The sequence below is a fragment of the Mus musculus genome, chromosome 14, assembly GCF_000001635.26.
Source record: "Mus musculus strain C57BL/6J chromosome 14, GRCm38.p6 C57BL/6J".
Taxonomy (NCBI): domain Eukaryota; kingdom Metazoa; phylum Chordata; class Mammalia; order Rodentia; family Muridae; genus Mus; species Mus musculus.
The window spans coordinates 25841009-25860946 of NC_000080.6; the positions used below are offsets into that span (position 1 = coordinate 25841009).

The following is a 19938-nucleotide window of genomic DNA, read 5'->3' on the forward strand; positions in this document are numbered from 1 at the left end:
CTGAAACCTTAAGCCTGAGTTTCCCGCTGTGAGGCAGTAGCCTGGCAGGCTAGCTCATTCCGATCTGCTGGAGCAAGCAGACCACACCTGCCAACCAGGCTTCTTCCGGCTCTTACAGTCCACTGGGCTCCTAAAATGCAAATGACAAATGGCTTGTTTGCAAATCAAAAGTGGGCCATGAAAGAAGTGTACCCCAGGTGGGAGCTAGATAGTGAAGAATCCGTAAGGGGTGGGGGGAGATCCTGTGCAGTCTTCCGAAGAACCTGGTTGGTCCTGGGGCGTCAGTTGAAAGGACACTCGAATATAAAGTGAGGGGAAAAAAAAATACTGCAATCCTGTTTTATAAACAAATACATTTGCTTAAGCACAGCAAGCAACACAAACGTAGAAGTGTGTTGAACATCTGGAAGGAGGTGCCTAAATGTGAGCTGGGGAGAGTAAGAGACTTAATTTTTATTTTTAAATGTTACACAATCATACTCACTATACTACCTTTTTCTAAATAAACAACCAACGTGGGTCTTCTCCTGTTATTAACATATTAGTATTTTTGCTACAATAGATGTACCAATATTGATGCATTGTTATTAAATCTATATATGGTCCAGATGTCATTGTTTTTTTTAACTTAGTGTCCTTTTCCCAGGATCCCATCCAAGATGTCACATTACTTAGTTTTCATATCTCCATGTGACAGCTTCTCAGACTCCTCTTGTTTTGACAACCTTGAGAGTTTTGGACAGTCCTGAGTTCCTCAATTGGGGCTTGTCTGATATTTCTGCACGATTACTATGGGGTCATGTGTCTCCAGGAGGAAGACACCACACGACAGAAGATCAATATAAATTACCACTGCTGATGTTGGCCCTGGTCACTGGTTGAGGTGGTAATTTTTTCCATTGTGAAGTTTCCTCCTGCCGTACACAGTGACTGTTTTAAGTTTTTTTTCGCTGTCAAACTCCTGAAAATAAACACCCGCGAGAATGTCCTCTCATCCTGAGGTCTAGAGCGGCTTTGCTCCGGAAAGCTCGGGGCTTCCTACAAAGCTACCACTGAAGCGCAACCCTCACCTGTGGGCGTGGTCCCACGCACCCCGCCCCTCCAGAGAGGCTCCGCCCATCTCGTGCGGCTCCGCCCCGGGGCGACAAACGCGGCCGCGCCCGGAGAGTTTTCCGCCTTGCCGGCTCCTCCTTCGACCGTGCGCAGACACTCTCGGGTTAGGATCCAGGAAAGCGGGAGTAGGAAGGAGTTGCTATCCGAGCTCAGTGTCCCGGTCCCTGGTGCCAGGTGCGTGAGGGTCCCGGCGGGCGGCTTCCGCATGAGGGGTATTCGCGCGTGGCGTGGGGTGCAATGTTCCCCCGAGGACAAGGCCCGGAGTTGAACGGGGTCAGGGCAGGTGAGCCTGGGACCGCAGGGTCCCAGGGTGTGCGAACTTGGGGGTGACTGAGGTCTTACCTCAGTGCGCTTCCGGGAGAAGCTTGAGCGGAGCCCAGCGGGCCGAGAAAGCTGTCTTTGGGAACTTTGCTCCGGAACTGCAGGGCGCGGGTTCCTGGACCTGCCACCCTGGGTTTATATAAGGCAGGCTCCTAAGCGGTCCAGAGAATGCACGATTGTGCCAGATGCCGTGTTGCCTGCCTGTCTTCCTTACCGCGTATCCAGCTAGGATCCCTCTGCCCCTGCCCCCGCTTCTCGTTCCAGAGTCTTCAAGAACGCTTGCTTGAGCTTGGCAACCCGGACGTCCCGTGGGCTCAGGCCAGTCTCCTAAAGGCGTACAAGGTGTCAAACAAATCTGGGGGAGAATAGCTAAACTCATGCTGGGCACATTCTCTTTAGAGATTTTTCTCCCCGCCGGCTAATCAGTGGGCGTCCTTGGAGATTGGGTTTCCCAGACCCTACACCTAGAGTGTCAGCCTACCTGTCTGATCCCTTTACAGGATTCAACTAGCTTGCTCCCTGCTTGCTCCGAGGCTGCCTTGCCCCGAGGCTGCCTTATTGCGGAAGAAAGCTACAAATGCGGCCCTGGGTTGGGCTGTTCAACTTTGTTGATGGCGGTGTGTGTCATTGTCGAAAGGATGACTAGACTTGGACCCAGATCCTTGCGGGGAAGGGCCAGGTGTCTTGCTCACCCTCAGCCTGCTCCCATTATTCTCCTTCATTATTTTCTTGCTTCCGTCAGTTGTTGGGAATTCCTGGAGGATTAACAGGGCTGTTCCCCCAAGGCTTTGTCTGTTCTCGGGATTCTCTAGCTGGGGAAGCAAGGTGAGCTCACCCACACAGTCTGTTGCTCTAAGACAGGTGTCCACTTCGGATTCCTCCATCCCTTCCTGATACCTCATTAATTTCTGCACTGTAAAATGAGGGTAATTATAATTCTTATTTCATAGACTCACTGTGAGGATTGTGTGAGTTAATTTGTTGTCTTGTTAATTTGGGGTGGGGGTTGTTGTTGTTTGTTTGTTTGCTTGCTTTTGAAACAAGGTCTACCAATTTAGCATTGGCTGGCCTGGAACTTGCTTTGTAGACCAGTCTGGTCCCAAACTTCAATATCAAGACTCATACAGACCTCTGCCTCCTGAGTGCTGGGATTAAAGGTTTGTGCCACCGGCCAGCAAGTTAATATTTTTAAAAAAGCATTTATATTATTTTTAGTTAAGTGTGTGTATATTCAGTTCCGCTGGAGCTGAAGTTACAAGTTGTGAACGTCCTGAGTCTGAAATCTGGTCCTCATCAAGAGCAGTATTCACTCTTATCCACGGAGAGAGCTTTCCTGTCCTATGGTTAATCTAGTTTTACCTTTCTTGTTTGTTTTTTTGTGTGTCGCCCTGACTGTTCTGGAACTCACTCTATAGACTCTGTTGGCCTTGAACTCAAAGATTTGATTGTCTATGCTTCCTGAGGGCTGGGATCAAAGTTGTATCCCACTACACCAGGCTTATTTTTACAATTTTTAAACAAATTTCATTTTGTATTTATAAGTGTTTTTGTCTTCATGTATGTCTGTGTACCATGTGGGTAGCTGGTGCCCTTGTAAGACAAAGAGGGCATTGGATACCCTTGAACCGGAGTTGTGAACTGCCATGGGGCTACAAGTGCTCTTAACTGCTGAGCCATCACTCCAGCCTCTTGAGTTGTTTTTCTTTTTTTCTTTTTTCTTTTCTGAGACAGTCTCTCTCTCTCTAGTTCTGACTGTCCTGGAACTCACTCTGTAGGCCAGGCTGGCATCAAACTCAGAGAGATCCACCTGCCTCTTCCTCCTGAGTGCTGGGATTAAAAGCATGTATTACCATGCCCAGCAAGTTAATGGGTTTTTAGGGTTTGGGTTTTTGTTGTTGTTGTTTGTTTGTTTGAGACAGAGTTTCTCTGTGTAGTCCTGGCTGTTCTGGAATTCACTCTATAGATCAAGTAGGCCTTGAATTCACAGAGATCTGCCTGCCTTATCTCCCAAATGCTGGGATCAAAGGTGTGTGCCACCATTGCATGGTGCAGGTTGGCCACTGCTGCCTGGCACAAGTTGATGTTTTTAACAGTTCTGCCATGCTCAGGTACTGAGCGGTTAGAACCAGTGGCAACTGATGCACTGTACCTGTGTATCACGGGTGGCTGGAGGATGCATAAAGCACACAAGGCAAAGTGGTGGTGTATAAGTAATCAAATGCGACAGCTAGTAGATAGTACAGCGATAACAAGAGCACAAGGTGCAGCCAGCTTGAACTGCCCTGTCCCAGCACACACCTCTCTGCTCTCTTTTCTTTGTTTGTCCATTCCTTACTTACAAGCCATTCTCTTTAACCTCTCTGTTATTGGCCCAGTTCTCCAGACAGGCCTTGGAAGGATTTGTATGACCACATATTTAGCCTTTGTGCCTTTGGAGGGTGGAGACTTTCTGAATCTTTCTAAGAGCCCATGTGGGTCCTCTTTCAAGTATTTTCTCTGTAGCTCTAGTTGACCTGGAACTCTCTCCGTAGACCAGGCTGGCCTCAAACTCACAGAGATGAGTGGGATTGCATATTTTGTTTCCTGAAGGCCAGAGATGATCTCTTCTTCCCTTCCTAGATGCTTTGCTTCCTCTTGAGCCCAAAGCAGTTTCTAGCATTGGGTCCCACGGGATTGGGAGAGTTGGTGTGGCTATACTTCACAGGCCTAGCCAGGGGAACACACTCCAGTTTCTATTAACCTTCTCGTTACCCACTGAGCTCATTCCTTCCAGAGCATCACGCATTTGTGTGTTGCTTAGATAGGACAGCGCTGAGAATAAATGGAATCTGGTTTCCTTGGTGGGAGTTGGCATTTCTAAGAACAGTTGTTGAACTCTGTTTGGAATGGAACCGTCCAATAACCTCTAAAACCGGTTGGCCTACATTAGGCTTGTTGACCATAACTCATGAAAGTTCCCAGGGCCACTTGGCTGGTGGTCATAGGGGAGAAGAGCAGCAATGTAGTGAAATGGTCAGCCCACACTGACAGGAGAAAGAATGGTGTTCCAGGGGGCTGGAGAGATGGCTCAGTGGTTAGGAGTACTCAATGCTCTTCTGAAGGTCCTGAGTTCAATTCCCAGCACTTATGTGACAGCTCATACCTGTCTGGTGCCACCTTCTGGTGTACAGATGTACATGCAGACAAAGTGTTCATACATAAAATGCATAGAGAGAGAGAGAGAGAGAGAGAGAGAGAGAGAGAGAGAGAGAGAGAATGGAGTGACTGCCTCTGAACAGTTAGGGGACAGGGGCTGGAGAGCTGGTTCAGTGCTTAAGAGCAGGTATCAGGTACTCTGCTGCTGCTGTGACAAAACACCATGGCCAAGGCAACTTAGAAAAGAAAGCGTTTGATAGGACTTATGCCTTCAGAGGGTCAGAGTCCATAATGGTGGAGCAAAGTCACTTGGCAGCAGAAACAGCGGAGAGCTCACATCTTGACTCAGAGAGAACTAACAGTGGGTCTTTTGAACCCTCAAAGCACACTTCTAGTGACACACTGCACCAGCAAGGCCACACCTAATCCTTCCCAGCAGCCACCAACTGGAAACCAGCTGCTCAAACATGTGAGCTTGTGAGGACTAGTCTCTGTTCAAACCACCACCCAGCACTTGTTGCTCTTACAGAGCACCCAGGCTTCCCTCCAGCACCCACATGGCCCCTCACAGCCATCTAAAGCATCCAGGGGCTCTGACGTCTGGAGGGCACCAGTCATGTAAGTGTTTACATAGGTAGATGTAGGCATAGCACCCATAAAGTAATAAAGAACTAGAGGATTAGAGGACAATTCATCTTCCAGCTAGTCGGAGACAAGCCATGTCGCCACATGGTCCCAGTTTTCTGGGTGATAAATGGTTGCCTCCAACAGAGAATCAGATGACTATGTTTGCGGAACGGTTTTGAGATTATTGAGGGAGCAGCGATGATCCTGATATTGTGGGTGTGTTACTAAGGAAGCTGGAACCTTAAGGTGGAGCATATCATGGTCAAAGCTGGCTCTGTGATTATTAGTGTTAGTTTTTTGGGGATTGTGTTCCTGAAGGTCCCACTGTCTTAGCAGCAAAGAAGATAGTCGAAGGACTCAGGGACCGGAGCCCTTCAGTGGAGGCTGGCTTGCAAGAGGAGTGAGAATTCCGAGTGAGGGAGAGAAGAATCTGGACACTGTGGACAGGGAGAACGTGAAGCCTGGTGTTCAAACCGTCTTTGGGGGAACAGGGTGTGTAACGGGGCAGGGCCAGCGTCAATGAACGAGAGCTTGCTGTGCCCACCACAAAGGGCACAGGTATTTTTAGTAATTGGGTGACAAGGCATGTTTCTGTTGAAATCTTTAGTGACTGACCACTGCTTGTCCAGCCAGTTCTGTATGCCCAAAAGGAGACCTAGTGTCCCTGGGGATATCAAGGGCTGCCCCCTCTTTGAGTTCTTAGTCTTGTTAGTAAGAGAATTTAGGAAAGGACTTGGAAGGATGTTCAAAGACAGTTTTGTTAGAGTTAGAAAGGAAAACCCAGGCACACGGTGAATCACAGTAGATACCAAGAGGAAGGAGATGGAGGAGAGGAAGAGAGAAGGCAGGCATGCCATCGAGCCTGGTGGTGGCCACATCCTTAATCCCAGCACTTGGGAGGCAGAGGCAGGGGACCACTGTGAGTTCGAGCCTAGCCTGGTCTACGGAGCAAGTTCCAGGACAGCCCGGGCTACACAGAGAAACCCTGTCTGGAAACGAACGAAACAAAATGAAAGAAAAGAAAAGAAAGACAGGCAGGAAAGAATGAAGAGAAAGAAAAGGAAGAAAGAAAACAAGCAGGTAGGTTAAGTAATGGGGGTCAGCAAATTGCCTCTTGGCTGACAAGCAGCCACATGGCCGAAGGGAAGAGAAAAGGAGTGACAAAGCAGCCCAGAGGGTCTGGAAGAGCGTGCCCAGGCTGTGTGTAATATCTGAAAGGAAAGAAGACTGGGGGCGGGGGCGGGGGCGGGGGCGGGGGCGGGGGCGGGGGCGGGGGCGGGAAAGTTGTTTTCCTAAGTAGTGCAGAGAAGTAGGTAGTTACAGTGCCACACGTGGGAAGCTCTGTAGGACTGCAGGGGGTAAGGACAGCATTCCACGAAGGAAAATCCTCCTATCTCCTAATCATGACTTTAGGAGTGATTGCAGCAATGTGAATTAACGTTTGGTCAGGTGATTGACAGGCCCAGCTCATTTCACTCTTAGAGAGGAGCCTGTAGTATCCAGGGATCTAATCTTTGGAGTAGATCAAAATGTCATGTGTCTGCCCAGAGCCAGAGGTAGATTCAGTCCATCATTTGACCCGGGAGAGAGCTTTTCCTTAACAGGCTTCCCCCAGAGCCCTGATAGCCATCTGCAGCGGCCTCCAGCCTACCGGAACGCTGGCTTTACCCTGTGTGTGACCCATGAGACTGGATGAGGACCCAGTTTGGAAGGTGGAGAAGGTCGTGAACTTTGTTTACCCTCACGTTTCATTTCAGGAGGGAGTCGTTGGAGACTAAGTGGGGGTGGAGGCCGGCAGGACTGAGGAATTGAATCGTCTGGGCTAGACAGGCAATTTTGTCTAGGTTGTATTTATATTTGAAGTCAAGGGCATGGTGATGTTAAAGACCCCCTGGGATAGCTGAGTAGAGGAAAGTGAGCAGCAGAAGAGATGATAGGTAGGTAGGCAGGCAGGCAGACTGACTGACAGATAGATAATCGATAGATAGATGATTGATAGACAGACAGACAGACAGACAGAGGAGTCTGCACAGCATTGTTGGGACAGCCAGGGATGGGAAAGAAGAGCTGGAGCAAACCTCAGGAGCAGCTGAAGGAGGAGAGGCTGAGAGCGAGCCCAGGCTCTGTCACCTGAGGAGTGTCGGTGCTGGAGGCCACAGCCCCTGTACCTCATACTGCAGCTTCTGTGTATGACTTGTTTATTGCGACAGTAACCAACTGGGTGACTGTTGCTCCAGGTCAGCCGCAGTGGAATGTTCTCATTGCAGAATTACCATAATTTATTCAGTCTTCCCCTCGCTCGTGGGTTATGAGTTCTTTTCCTGTTTTTATTGACTTAAAGCAGAGTTGGGTCAAAGAAACTGTCTCCTTGGAATGTTCCAGAATGTATTTATTTAGGAAGTGTTGATTTTTTTAAATGCTTTTAAGTTCTCTAAATAAAGAAATAAGATTCTAGGGGCTGGTGAGATGGCTCAACAGATAAGAGCACCCGACTGTTCTTCTGAAGGTCCTGAGTTCAATTCCCAGCAACCACATGGTGGCTCACAACCATCCCTAACAAGATCTGGCGCCCTCTTCTGGAGTGTCTGAAGACAGCTACAGTGTACTTACATATAATAAATAAATAAATCTTTAAAAAAAAAAAAAAAAAAAAAAAAAAGAAATAAGATTCTAGTTGCTTTCAGTAGTGTGTGTTGTGTATGTTGTATGTGTGTATGTGTGCAGAGGGCATCAATTTTAACTTTTATCCATTCCTTCCCATTTTTAGTTCACTTTGTTGCTTTCTTGTCATTGAAAAACCCTACCGCCATCAGTTCTGTCCTTTGGATATAATGCTAGCGGGTGGCTTTCCACAGTCTTAGTTACTGTTTATTGCTGTGAAGAGACACAATGACCACGGCAACTCTTATAAAGGAAATGATTTAATTGGGGCTGCCTTACAGAACAGAGGTTTAGTCCATTATCATCTTGGTGGGAAGCACGGTGGCAGGCAGGCAGACATGGTGCTGGAGAAGGAACCCTGAGTTCTACAACTGGATCCACAGGCATCAGAAAGAGAAGGACATACTGGGCCTTGGCTTGAGTTTATGAAACTTCAAAGTCCACCCCCAGTGACACACTTCTTCCAACATGGCCACACCTCCTAATAGTGCCACTCCCTGTGAGTGTGTCTACGGGGACCATTTTCTTCGTTTTGTTTTGTTTTGTTTCGAGACAGGGTTTCTCTGTATAGCCCTGGCTGCCCTGGAGCTCACTTTGTAGCCCAGGCTGGCCTCGAACTCAGAAATCCTCCTGCCTCTGCCTCCTGAGTGCTGGGATTAAAGGCGTGCGCCACCACCGCCCAGCTGATCATTTTCATTTAAATGGCTGCACATGCAAAGCACCCGGTTCTACCTTACAGTCCTGGTTACTGTAAACCAGCTCTGATATAGGGACTATTCAGGAAAACTGTCCTGAATTCCCAGTTGGTAGTGTCGTGGACAGGCTGACTGCTTCAGGTTGAGTCCTGGTTTTAGGGGACTGTGACTAGCAGAGGACAGCAAATGTCTCTTTTCGACTGCATGAAGTCCTCCTTGTAGCTGATAGTGTTAAAGTGTACCTTCAAATTCAACGTGATCTTTTCTTATCACTGAGAGATGTATCAGAAATTCCCACTATAAAACCAATTCTGGTGGCATGGACCAGTAGTCATAGTGTGCTGGAGGCTGAGGCAGGAGGCTCATGAGTTCAGGACCAACATGGACTGTATATAAAGTTTAAGGCCGGCCTAGGTTGTATATAATCAGTCCTTAAAAAAAAAAAAGACTAAATAATTCTCACTGTAAATCAAGCTCAATTTGTCCTTGGCAATGGTTCTGGCTTTTACGAACTTGGCTTTCATGTTTCGAGTTAACAGGTTTTTCAGGCCTGCTTTGTGGTTTGTATTGTGTGATCTTTGGTGTTCAGGTCTGTATTATTTATGTTTTAGGAATAGCCAAGAGGTGGGATAATGTCTTTTCTTACAATCCTAAAATTAATAAAAACACATTTTATGAAACAGCAGGACCCAGGCGTTTAGAGGCAGTGTCCTGACAGACTTCAGGCTATGCCCCTGTGCCCTTCAAGCTAGGCACTGGTGGAATAGTTTGTAGTAGGGTCTTGCTTCTCAGCCTGCTGATGACAGTAAGCACCCCTCCCTCAGTGTCCCAGTGGTCCTTGTCCTTATGACAGCCAGGCTTTTGGAAAGAGTGGATAAAACAAGACTTAACCTGTAAACGCTTGGGGGTCTTAGTCTGTTTCTGATGCTATAACAAAATATCTGAAGCTGGGTAGCAAATAAAGAGAAGTTGATTCCGCTCTGTTCTGGCAACTGTTTGCTGCCTCACAGTATGGCAGACTAGGAAGGAGAAGGAAGAAAGGATGAGGCCACTGGTGTTATAATAACCAGTTTCCACATCTCCCTCAGCCCACTTCCTAAAGCCCTGTCACTTCTCAGTGCCACTGTACAAAGCATCATGCTTCCACTAAGTGGGCCTTTAGGGGACAAACCATACAAGATCTATACCAGCACCATGGCAGGAAATCCTCCTCACCCCCAACACACACACACACACACACACACACACACACACACACACACACACACACACAGCTTTGGGCCCCTTCCTAGGTGTCCAGGGATGTCAGGGCTGGCCACACATCCTGGGCATGCATCCTTTCTCATCTGAGGCAACAAGATGGGTTTTCTCCGTCCTGGAAATGCCAATGCAGTTACTATACAAGGGTACAGAGGGACAAATGAGCAGAAGCCTGCTGTGGAGTATCTATGCTCTTTTCCTTCTCTGGACTGTGCTGGCCTGGAGCCTGGTTTTCTAACTCTCACTGAGCTTAGACATTTTCTAAGGCCTATGCTTTCAGGCAGACAAACAACTGAACACATAGCTGGAAAAGTTCTTGGTTTGCTGGGGCAGGATTATGAAAAAAGTACTCAAGGGGAATGTGGGTGTGTGTGGGTGTGTATGTGTCTCTGTGTGTGTCTGTGTGTGTCTGTGTGTCTGTCTGTCTGTGTGTGTGTGTGTGTCTGTGCCATGCACACGTGGAGATTTAGATCGGATGTTGTCCTCTGTCACTCTACTTTGTCTGTTGAGATAGTGTCTCTCGCTGCCTCTAGAACTTGCCAATGTGCTGATTTATTAGGCTGAATGCCCAGCAGGCCGAGTGATCTTCCCGTCTCCACTACACTCCAAGTGCTGGGATTGTTGGCATGTCCCTCCACACCTGGCATTTACATGGGTGCTGGGGACTTGAACTCAGGTCCTCATGCTTGCAAAGCATTTTATCTATTGAAATATTTCAACCATCAACACATTTTTAATATTAATATTCCACGCCTCATGTTTGCTTTCTTTGTATCTCTTTGACTTATCGTGAATTTTTAATCATTTACACTTTAAAAATGTGTTTCTCTTCTAATCATCTCATGTTCTGGGCTTGGAGAGAAAGGGGGTGGCTGGAGGCTGTGCCTGCTACCATCCTCTCTGGAGGACTTTGATAGAGGGAGTGACACTCTTCCTGTTGTGGCTGGCTGTAATTTGATTCTGTGTTGTCCTTGCTGTTTGTTAGGCATGGAGGTTGTTTTCTTTCCCGTCTTGTTTCTTGCTAGATCCATTCAGTGCCTCATCACTCCTCTGCCCCTGCTGTTAGGATTCAGACTTATTCGTTTATCAAAGAAGACTTGTCTCTGTCTCTCTCCAGACGTCAGAGGCTAGGTTTTTACCACAGGGTAGTCCAGGCACCAGGCTCCTAACATTAATCACATCAGGCATTTTCTAAGGCTGTGTTTTTCACACTTGAACATGTGTGAGGCTTGCTGAAACACAGTTCTAGATCCCAGCTGCTGACCGGGGGCATGTGCCTGTGTGTCTGTATATCTGTGTATGCGTATGTGTCGTCTGAGGGTTTGAATTCTGGCGGGTGTCCAGGATGTACTAATACATCCAGTCCCAGGATCACATGTGGGTGATGCTCTCCTTCACCCGTGTGGTCCAGATCAGCCTAGTGCAGTCCTCACTGGCAGGCGCTGCAGAGCGGATGGAGATCCAGGAAACATGGTTTTGGGGTTGCTGTGTGCCGGGTTATAGTGAGCGTTCTGTTCCTAAAAGTGAGACAGGACAGATGGTTCAGGGGTAACAGTCAGAAGGTTTGGGAACACCACCCACTTTTCTCCTTAGTACAAAATTAAGATGTTTCTCCTCTTGTCATTGGCTGAGCTGGCACTACACAGGTTAGGGAGTGGGAACTGAGCCGTATGTCGTAGCAGCCGGAAGCCATCAGGGCATACAGCAGGGCAGCTCTGTCCCTGGGGGTTAGGGAACATGCTGGCAGGCCTCTATTCCTCCGCCCTCTTCTAAGAGGCCTAGCTTGTTGGCTCATGCTGTGATCTGCACCCTCAGGTCTTCCAGTCCCCATGAAACACAGTGGTTTCCAAGACCCAACTTTGGGATGGAAAGTCCTTACTATGTCACCTTCTCCCAGGTTGCTTCTTTAACTCTAAATATGGCATGTAGGGCACTCTTGTCATGGCAACAGTCGTGAATGGTGAGCTGAGGCCAGTGGTCTCTATGGGTCCTCACATTCACGAGGGATACATTTGCGGCTGCCCACTCTGGCTTCTCTGCTGTCATTCTTAGCTCCCTGAAACAGATGACACTCTGTGTATAACTCAGTTTATGTGGGAGTTGTTGGGAAGGTTACCGTCTGTACCTCAGTTTGGTTTTCTCAGGTTGACCTTCATGTCTCTCAGCTTTCCCTCCAGCCGGGTTTGAGTGTGATGAAGCCTAGAGAGCACAGTGTCAGCTCGGGCTGAGATGCTCTAGCCAGGAAGTCAGCAGATAACGGTTTCAGGCCTTGTGTTGTCCTCAGCCAGCCTGGAGAACTCAGGTCTATCTCTCCTGCTCCCTGGGCCTTGGCACATACCAAATCAAGTCAGCCACAGACTCAATTGGGCTCAGTGATGGCACAGTTCTGGAGCAACCCAAATGCCACTGGGGCTGGCTTTTTATTTCTAAGAAGGTTCTTTCAGGTTTGTTCCCTCAGGCTCTGCTCCTTGGTGGGGCCCTAGCAATTGCTGTGGCTACTCTCCTGCCAGCTTTGCCCAGAATTTCTCTAGGTTGGGCTGCCCCAGAGACAGTCTTGGATGGTGGCGTCTGCCCTGCCGCCCCGAGAATGATTGATGTCAATTCTGCTATTTTTAATTCCTGGTATGTGGGTGGGGAGCTGAATGCCTGCCTCCACCTTCAGTGGGCCTTTTGTGTAGTGCCTGGGAAAATGGAGTCACGGTTGGTGAATGCTGCCTGAGGGCTCTCCGGCTTGTGTCAGTCACCTAATGGCACTCATGACCCACATTGGGGAGGTTAGTGTCCCATGATCACAGGGTGTGGGACTGTAGACCTGCAAGAGCCAGGATGTTCGTACAACTTCTTGCATCATTTAGGGTCCTGTTTGGGATGGGAGGGAGAAGGGAATCTTCTAGATTGTCTGGCTTGTCTCCTAAATTCCTAGAGTCTATTTACCAACAGGCTCTCAGGGCAGGAGCCAGCTAGAGCGAGGAGAGATGAGTCGGGAACTCGTGGTCCTAGTGGGATGCGGCTAAGTCTAATATCCCAATGGCAGCTCTGCTGGGCCTCGGTGGGAAGCAGCAAGGAGAACAGGCTATCTGATAATACGTAGCACCCATCATCCTCCTGGGTGGCCCAGTGCAAGCCATCCTGGCACCGCCCCTTGACCTCCGAGCTTTGTTCCCTGGTGTATAAAATGGGAGTATGGTGGTATGCAGCCAAGAGATTGCTAGAAAGGTTGATGAACCGTTCAGTGAGGAGATGCCTAGCCTAGAAACTGGAAGGAAGGTGTGGACAGAGAGAGAGCATGCTAGGCTGAGTGCGGCAAGAGTTCCAGAAAGAGGCATCATTGTGAGTGGGAAGGACACCCCTGAAAGGGGTGGGACCTCATGTGTGGCCTCCGGGAAGTTGGCTGACCAGTTGTCTAAGATGGAGATTGCCAAGCTTGGATAAATGAGGAACAGAATATTTCCTGGCTTCTTCCTGTCACGTGCATTCCTTGGGGGTGTCTTTTGGACCTCCTGTCTTTTTGCTATTCCTCAGTGGCTCAGTGTAACCCCGAGTGCAGAGGGCCAGGATCCGACAGAGAACCTTACTCCTGGTTGATCTGCGTGTTCTTCGGGGACTTCCTTTCAGTTTCTGGCCTTAGCACTACAGAAGACTCGACTCTAAGGGCTATTTAAACCCCAAGGCTTCTAGGCAGGGCTGCACGTCGGTGTGTTCCAGGTGTGAAGGCACTGAACGTGCAGGGCAGATGAACGGCTGATGAGCACGCGACAGTGATACAGGATCAGAGCCCCTGCAGTCTGTAGACCAGGGTCTCAGCCTCCTGCCCTCTGTCCCTTGCTGGGGCAATAGGGTGTAGCAGTGCCTTCCAGAGGAGAGAGATGGCCTCTAGGGCCCAGCCCCTCCTGTTCCACTTCTGAAAAAGTTTGAGTCCTAGATTCCCTCTTCATTCCTTCTGTTTCTCCAAGGAAGTAACTTTGAGCCCAGAACCTTCCTGATGGTGGATACTTTCACGAAGCCCAGGCTTCCTGGAGAGGGGAGCTTGAGGAACCGTGGGGAGTCTGAGCCTACCTGGGTCCACTGGAGAGAATCATTTCCTCACACCCTGGTGTAGTCCCCAAAATTACATTCCACCCTCTCAGGCTTTCCCCACCCCCACGAGGGAAGGAAGAATGGCTTTGAAATGCCGTGTGTGTTTTCTGGACACAAATGGACATGACAACATTGGCATAAAGTAAGGTGTTTTATGTTCTTTCCTTAAGTGGGCTCCTACAACCCTGTACGAGGTATGCTCCACAAACCTCTATCTATGTCTGTAGATGTTCATAAACCAAAAACTCAGGGACAGGTGTGTGTGTGAGAGAGAGGGGGGGGAGAGGGAGAGAGAGAGAGTGAGAGAGAGTGAGAACAAATGGTGTTTCAGCTTTCAGCTAAGAAGTGTGTTTATGTTTCAGAGAGTAGTTGAATACTGGAGCTCAGGTGTGCTGACAGTTGTCCATTTTTAGTTAGGTGTCAGGATCCCTGTCCTGTGTAACACTTTATGTAGCTGCATTATAAAACGCATAGCTTGCTGAATGAGGAAACTCAACCCTATTGGTCTGAAGGGCTTATAATGAAACCAGCTGTCTGCCCATGCACCCGCCCCTTTGTCTGCCTCTGTATAGATAACTGTCTCTCCTTAATATGTTTAACTAAATGATTGGCTTACAGTTCTGCTTGCTAATTTGTCAACTGAGACATTATTTGCTGGCGTGCTGCTTGGGTAGATAGGAATCAATACATATCAGGATTTAATTCTTGCAAAACTACGACTGCAGTAGGTACTGCTCACTCCTGCCCCAGGCCATCCGTGTGGTTACGCTGTGCAGGGCTACCAGGTGACTTCCTGTCCTGCGGTGAGTCACTGTTCTCTTAGCTTTGAGTTTTTTCCATACCGGTTGCCCTGAGCTGGACAAGTTGTTCTCCAAGCCTGTCACTCAGTTATCATCTTGGGACCACCTTTTAAACATCTGTGTTAGATTCCCTTTGTGTTGGGGGGAGGTAGGCTGCTTTGTGCCTTTTTTAAAGTCTTTGTGGAAAAGTCTGCGGCATCCGGTTGCTAGGTGGGTGATTTAGCCGGCCTTAGGAATGAACCGCTGAAACCAGTTTCTCCTGAGAAGCTTGAAGGGAGGAGCTATCTCCTAGTTCCCACCAGGAGTCGAGGAGTCCAGAGCTATCTTCCCCTGAGGAACCTTAGGTCCTTTCTTCTCCTCAAAGCTTGTAGTATTGTCTCTCTGCCTCTGAGTTGGCAAGTGTCCGCTGGGTGAGCTTTGCTGATGGTGTCTTTTCACCTTATGCTTTCTGCTCAGGTGGTAGTGTTATATCATCACCACCATCACCTAGTGTGTGTGTGTGTGTGTGTGTGTGTGTGTGTGTGTGTGTGTGTGTGTGTGTGAGATATAGACATGTATGTGCCTATGTGTGTGTACAGAAGCCAGAAGAGGATACTGAATGTCCTTCTCCATCACTCTTTCCTGTTCCCTTGAGGAATCCCCAGGGATCCACCTGCCTCTGCCTCCCCAGCACTCACATTCTAAGCATATCACCGTGTCTGGCTCTTGATGTGAGTGCTGGGAATTAGACCCTGGTCGTCATGCTTGTGCATACACACATTATGATTGACTATGGCCTCTCTCTAGCTGCTGTTTGTTGGCTTGCTTCTGTCTTCACATAAGATCCCATGCAGTAAAGCCAGGTCTCAGTGACTTCCAGGTCCCCTGCCTCTGCTACTGAGTGCTGGGACTGCAGGCATCGCTCACAACACCCAGCTTCCTGTGGCTCTTTTTTCTCTGGATTTTTCCTGTGCTCTTTTCTCTAACCCTTGTGTTGAATGGTTGAGTTGTCTGTTTTTCAGTTCCTTAACATGAACATTTCATTGGCTGCTGATCTATTGAACTTTGATTTTTTTAAAAAATAACATTTTCCCTTTTCAGTTTCTAAGAGACTTTACTGCTTCCTCAGTGTTCCATGTGTACAGCATTTCCTTTCTGTTTTGCTTTATGAGTAGATTTCCTCTGTGTCTCCGAGCATATCACTTGTATTCCCTCTGATACGTCTCATCAATGGCTCTCTACCCTCTGAGTCTTCTCTTGGTCTCTCCTGTTCTTACTGGAGATCTTGTTCAGTGTGCTGGGATCCTGCATTGTCAATTTACACACAAACAGTGCTGAGTCCTTGGGCGTGGCTCGAGGGAGGTGTCAGGCAGGGCTCTATACCACTTCTCCCTGTGTAAAATCATCCTTTGGTCTTGCTGGTCTTCTGCACATTACCTACCTTAGGTTGAGGCATTGGGCCTACCTAGAACTCTTACTCTTTCAGAGCTTTTGATAAAGGGAAGTGGGTCCCTATTGAGCTGGGAACCTGTGCTGGTGCCACACCCTGTGCTTCATAGTACTTGGTAAGGAGGCAAGAGGTCCAGGGCTGGCCCCTTGCTGTGTCATGGTGGCAAGCCACTTCCTCTCTGGTTGTCAGTTTCTCCATATGTAAAGGGTGGGGGAGAAAAGGGGTCAGCTTTGGCTGACCAGCTGGCCAGAATGCTCTGTTACCTGCATGCTTAAATCATGTCAGGTGCTTAGTTCCCCTCCCCATTGCTGGCTGGGTTTGTTGCCTGACCACAGAAAACCCAGCTCTTATTGTGGTGACTCACGGTGACCATGGTGACTGTGTTGACCTATCACACAAGTGAGCGAGCCTTATCTGAGCCCCTTCTCCAGGGCAGGGGGAGCGCCCTTTGGCTTTTGTTGTAGAAATGATTTGTTGTGGTGTCAGGGCTTTGGTGCTTCTCCTGTCAAAGAGGCTGGCCAGGCTGTATGGGCTGGTGGCAGACCTCAGCCAGGAAGGGGTCTGGAGGAAGGGAGAGGTGGCTACTGTATAGGCTAGTCTGCTATTCCTGTTCTTGGAGACAAACTTAGTACATGTTTTGGTGGTAGTATACATGCCATGAGGTTTGCCGTGTTGACTAATTTTAGATGTGCAGTTCAGTGACATTGAACATTCACTTTGTATGCATCCCTCACCACAGTCTGTTTCCAGAACTTTCTCATCGTCCCAAGCTTACTGTCCCCATTTAACAATCTTCCCATTTCCCTTTTGCCCCAGCCTCCGAGGCAGCCATGTCTTTCTGTCTGAGTGGAATTAGGCAGCACTTACCTTTCTGTGGCTGCCTTATTTCAGTTAGTGTGCTGGCTTCATCCGTGCCATCGCACGCATCAGGATGGCCCCCGTTTTCAGAGTGAGCAGCTGATTTTCTTTATCTGTTCATCACGTGGCTAGCTGAGAGAGGTCTTGCTTTTGCTTGTGGGATCCTGTGGCAGTTCTGTGTTGAGTTTCGTTTTTAGGAGCCTTTACTGTTCTCTGCAGTCGCTGTGGCCTTGTGGCTTGTCTAGCAGTTTGATCTCACAGTCTAGTCTCATGATTGTGACTGTCATGTTAAGGTGCTCACAGAGTTGTTCCTTAACTGGGAATGATCTGATTGCTTGGTGTCTCTGGTGCTGGTAGCCATCCCGGTCTTTGTGGCCCATTCCTCTTCAGGTGGGGCCATTGTTGGCTTTCCATTGTTGGTGTTCCATAGAGGGGAAGAGTTTCCACTTGTAAGGGCGCCTGCAGTTGGATTGATCTGTCCTGGGTAATCCAGATTCAGACCACGCTCACCCAGTGTGTAATCTCAGTCACTCTGGACTGACTCTTCGGCCATAGGAGGCGGCATTTTCAGGTTCTCTGGAGCACTGGGACTGAAGACTGTATCTAGGATAGATTTGGAGGATAATGGCCTTGTATCAGGCTTTGGGGTACCCTCTCCTCCCTAATGGCCAATCAGCCTGCCCACCACCCTATGGCTCAGCTCCTGGTAATTAGATGCGCACACCAGTTTGATGAGCTCGCGAGTTTTGATCCTTTATGATCCTATCCCTCTTGAGTTATTGGAAGGATGGTGTGGCACAGAGGCAGTGAGTGGGCACAGCAGGACTTAGTGTATAGAGCATCTCCAGCCTGGGGGATTTGGGAGAAACCCAGCTGGGCTTTGCCAGAGCTGGAGAGACCAGACACCTTGGGTGTGTGTGGGGCACTCTCAGATATTGCCATTGCTCCACAATGCTGAGCCCATGGCCATCAGGTCCCTTTGACTGTGCTCCATAGATAGTCCTAGTAGACCCTCTTTCAGACCTGGGGCATAACCAATAGTGGGGAATGGTGACACAAAAGAACAGACCTGGGGCTGGAGAGATGGCTCAGTGGTTAAGAGCACTGGCTGCTCTTCTGAAGGTCTCGAGTTCAATTCCCAGCAACCACATGGTGTCTCACAACCATCTGTAATTGGATATAATGCCCTCTTCTGGTGTGTCTGAAGACAGTGACAGTGTACTCATATACATAAAATAAATAAATAAGTCTTAAAAAAAAGATAGGGTTTCTATAAAAAACAAACAAAAAAAACAGACCTGCACTCCCATATCCAAACTGTGCTCAAACATAACCTAATCTCTCTCTCCTTCTCCCTCTTCCCCACTCTCTTGTTTATGTGTGTGTGTCCTTCTGTCTCTGTCTGAGTGTGTATGTGCACATGTGTGTTCAAGTGCCCAGAGTCCAGATAGATACCTGTTTTGTGTAAGGCCAGAAGCAAGTGTCGGATCTACCCGCTGGAGCTAGAGTTCCAAGTAGTTGAGGGCTGTGATGCAGGGATCAGAATTCTGGTCCCGGTGCTCTTAACTACCTGAGCCATCCTTCCAGCCTTGCATACGTGTTTCTTTAAGCTTGCCTCGGTCTGTTTGAACTGCTGTAATGGAATACTGTGAACGAGAAAGGCTTAGACAGCAGAAGCGTTTTGCTCACAGTAGAAGCTGTAAAGCACACATCAAGTGTCTGCTGAGGAATTGGGTCTGGCTCTGTAGCTTGGCCACTTCCCTCCGTGTGCTTACAAAGTAGTCTCTCTCTGTTCGGAGAGCTCTGCTATTGTGACCTAGCCACCGCAGTGCCCTGCTTTCTCATTGCTTCTCGATGGGCCTCAGGATTATAATGGGGTTCATCTGGGAGACAGGTGCACTCTGCTGCTGCCCGAAGCAGTCAGCTAAAAAGCCATAAGGATGGCTTCAGAGGTCCTGCCTGGGCTGCTGCTTTGCTCATCACAGTGCACTGCGGTGTGTGGTTGTAGCATGCTTACCCCATGGCAGCCAAGATGCAGTGAGGAAAGGCTTGGATCCCAGTGTCTCCTTCACAGACATTTACCCAGTGGCCTAGGACCTGCCAGCAGCAGTCTCTCATCCCCCAAAGGTTCCACTGCCTACCAGTATGCCCCAGGGGCTTGGGACTCAGCCTCCAACAGACACGGACCTTTGGGGGCCTTTCTAGACCCATGTGGTAGCACTGCCCTTGCTAGCCTCTGCCTTTCAAACTATTCCAACCTCACCCCCACCCCTTTGCCCTGCCAAGTCCCTCTTTGACTCACTCCCCCAGCCCCCACAGCTCTCCTTAGCACATGCCCCAGGGGCTTCTGGGACCTCCCGAACTCAGTTTGCTGTTTTATATCGGGACAACCCAATGGATGAAAGGCAAAATGATACAATGAGAGCATACTCAGTAGGGGAGACTGTTGTATTCCTGTTTAATAGAGGTGAGAAGCTGGCCAAAGGAAGGCTCAGTAATTTGACCAGGACCACCCAGCTAGTAGGAACCCCACTTGGATTTGAACTTACGTAGTCTGCCTTCAAATTTTGTGTTCATCCTGTTGTCCTACATTGCCATTAAGAACACGGGGTTTAGCTGGGTGTGGTGGCTCACGCCTTTAGTCCCAGCAGAGGCAGGTGGATCTCTGTAAGTTTGAGGCCAGCCTGGCTGGTCTACAAAGTGAGATTCAGGACAGCTAGGGCTACACAGAGAAACCCTGTCTTGATAAAAAACAAACAAACAAACAAACAGAAAAAGTGGGAGCTTGGTTGGTGATCATTGGCTATAGAAACCACAGGTGTGTCCTGATTCTTAACTCCATGCTATTCTGTCACATGAGCGTGAAGCTCAGCCTCTGAGATTACTGTTGCCAGCATCAGTAGGTCCTGTGCAAAAGTATAGTGTAGTGGCGAAAGCCCTGGGATTCAAAGCCAGGAGGACA

General features: G+C 48.7%; 1 protein-coding gene across 2 annotated transcripts in view; it reads left to right on the top strand.

The window, feature by feature from the left end:
- Positions 1 to 1118: 1118 nt before the first annotated feature.
- Anxa11 (annexin A11) overlaps positions 1119 to 19938 on the top strand; it is a 44678-nt gene continuing 25858 nt past the window's right edge. Inside the window, exons 1-2 of one of the 2 annotated variants that reach the window (XM_006518451.4) lie at positions 1119 to 1287; positions 1699 to 1776. The gene's annotated coding sequence lies outside the window, so the exon portion shown is untranslated. The remainder of the gene's footprint in view (positions 1288 to 1698; positions 1777 to 19938) is intronic. The other variant, NM_013469.2, reaches the window with a different exon arrangement.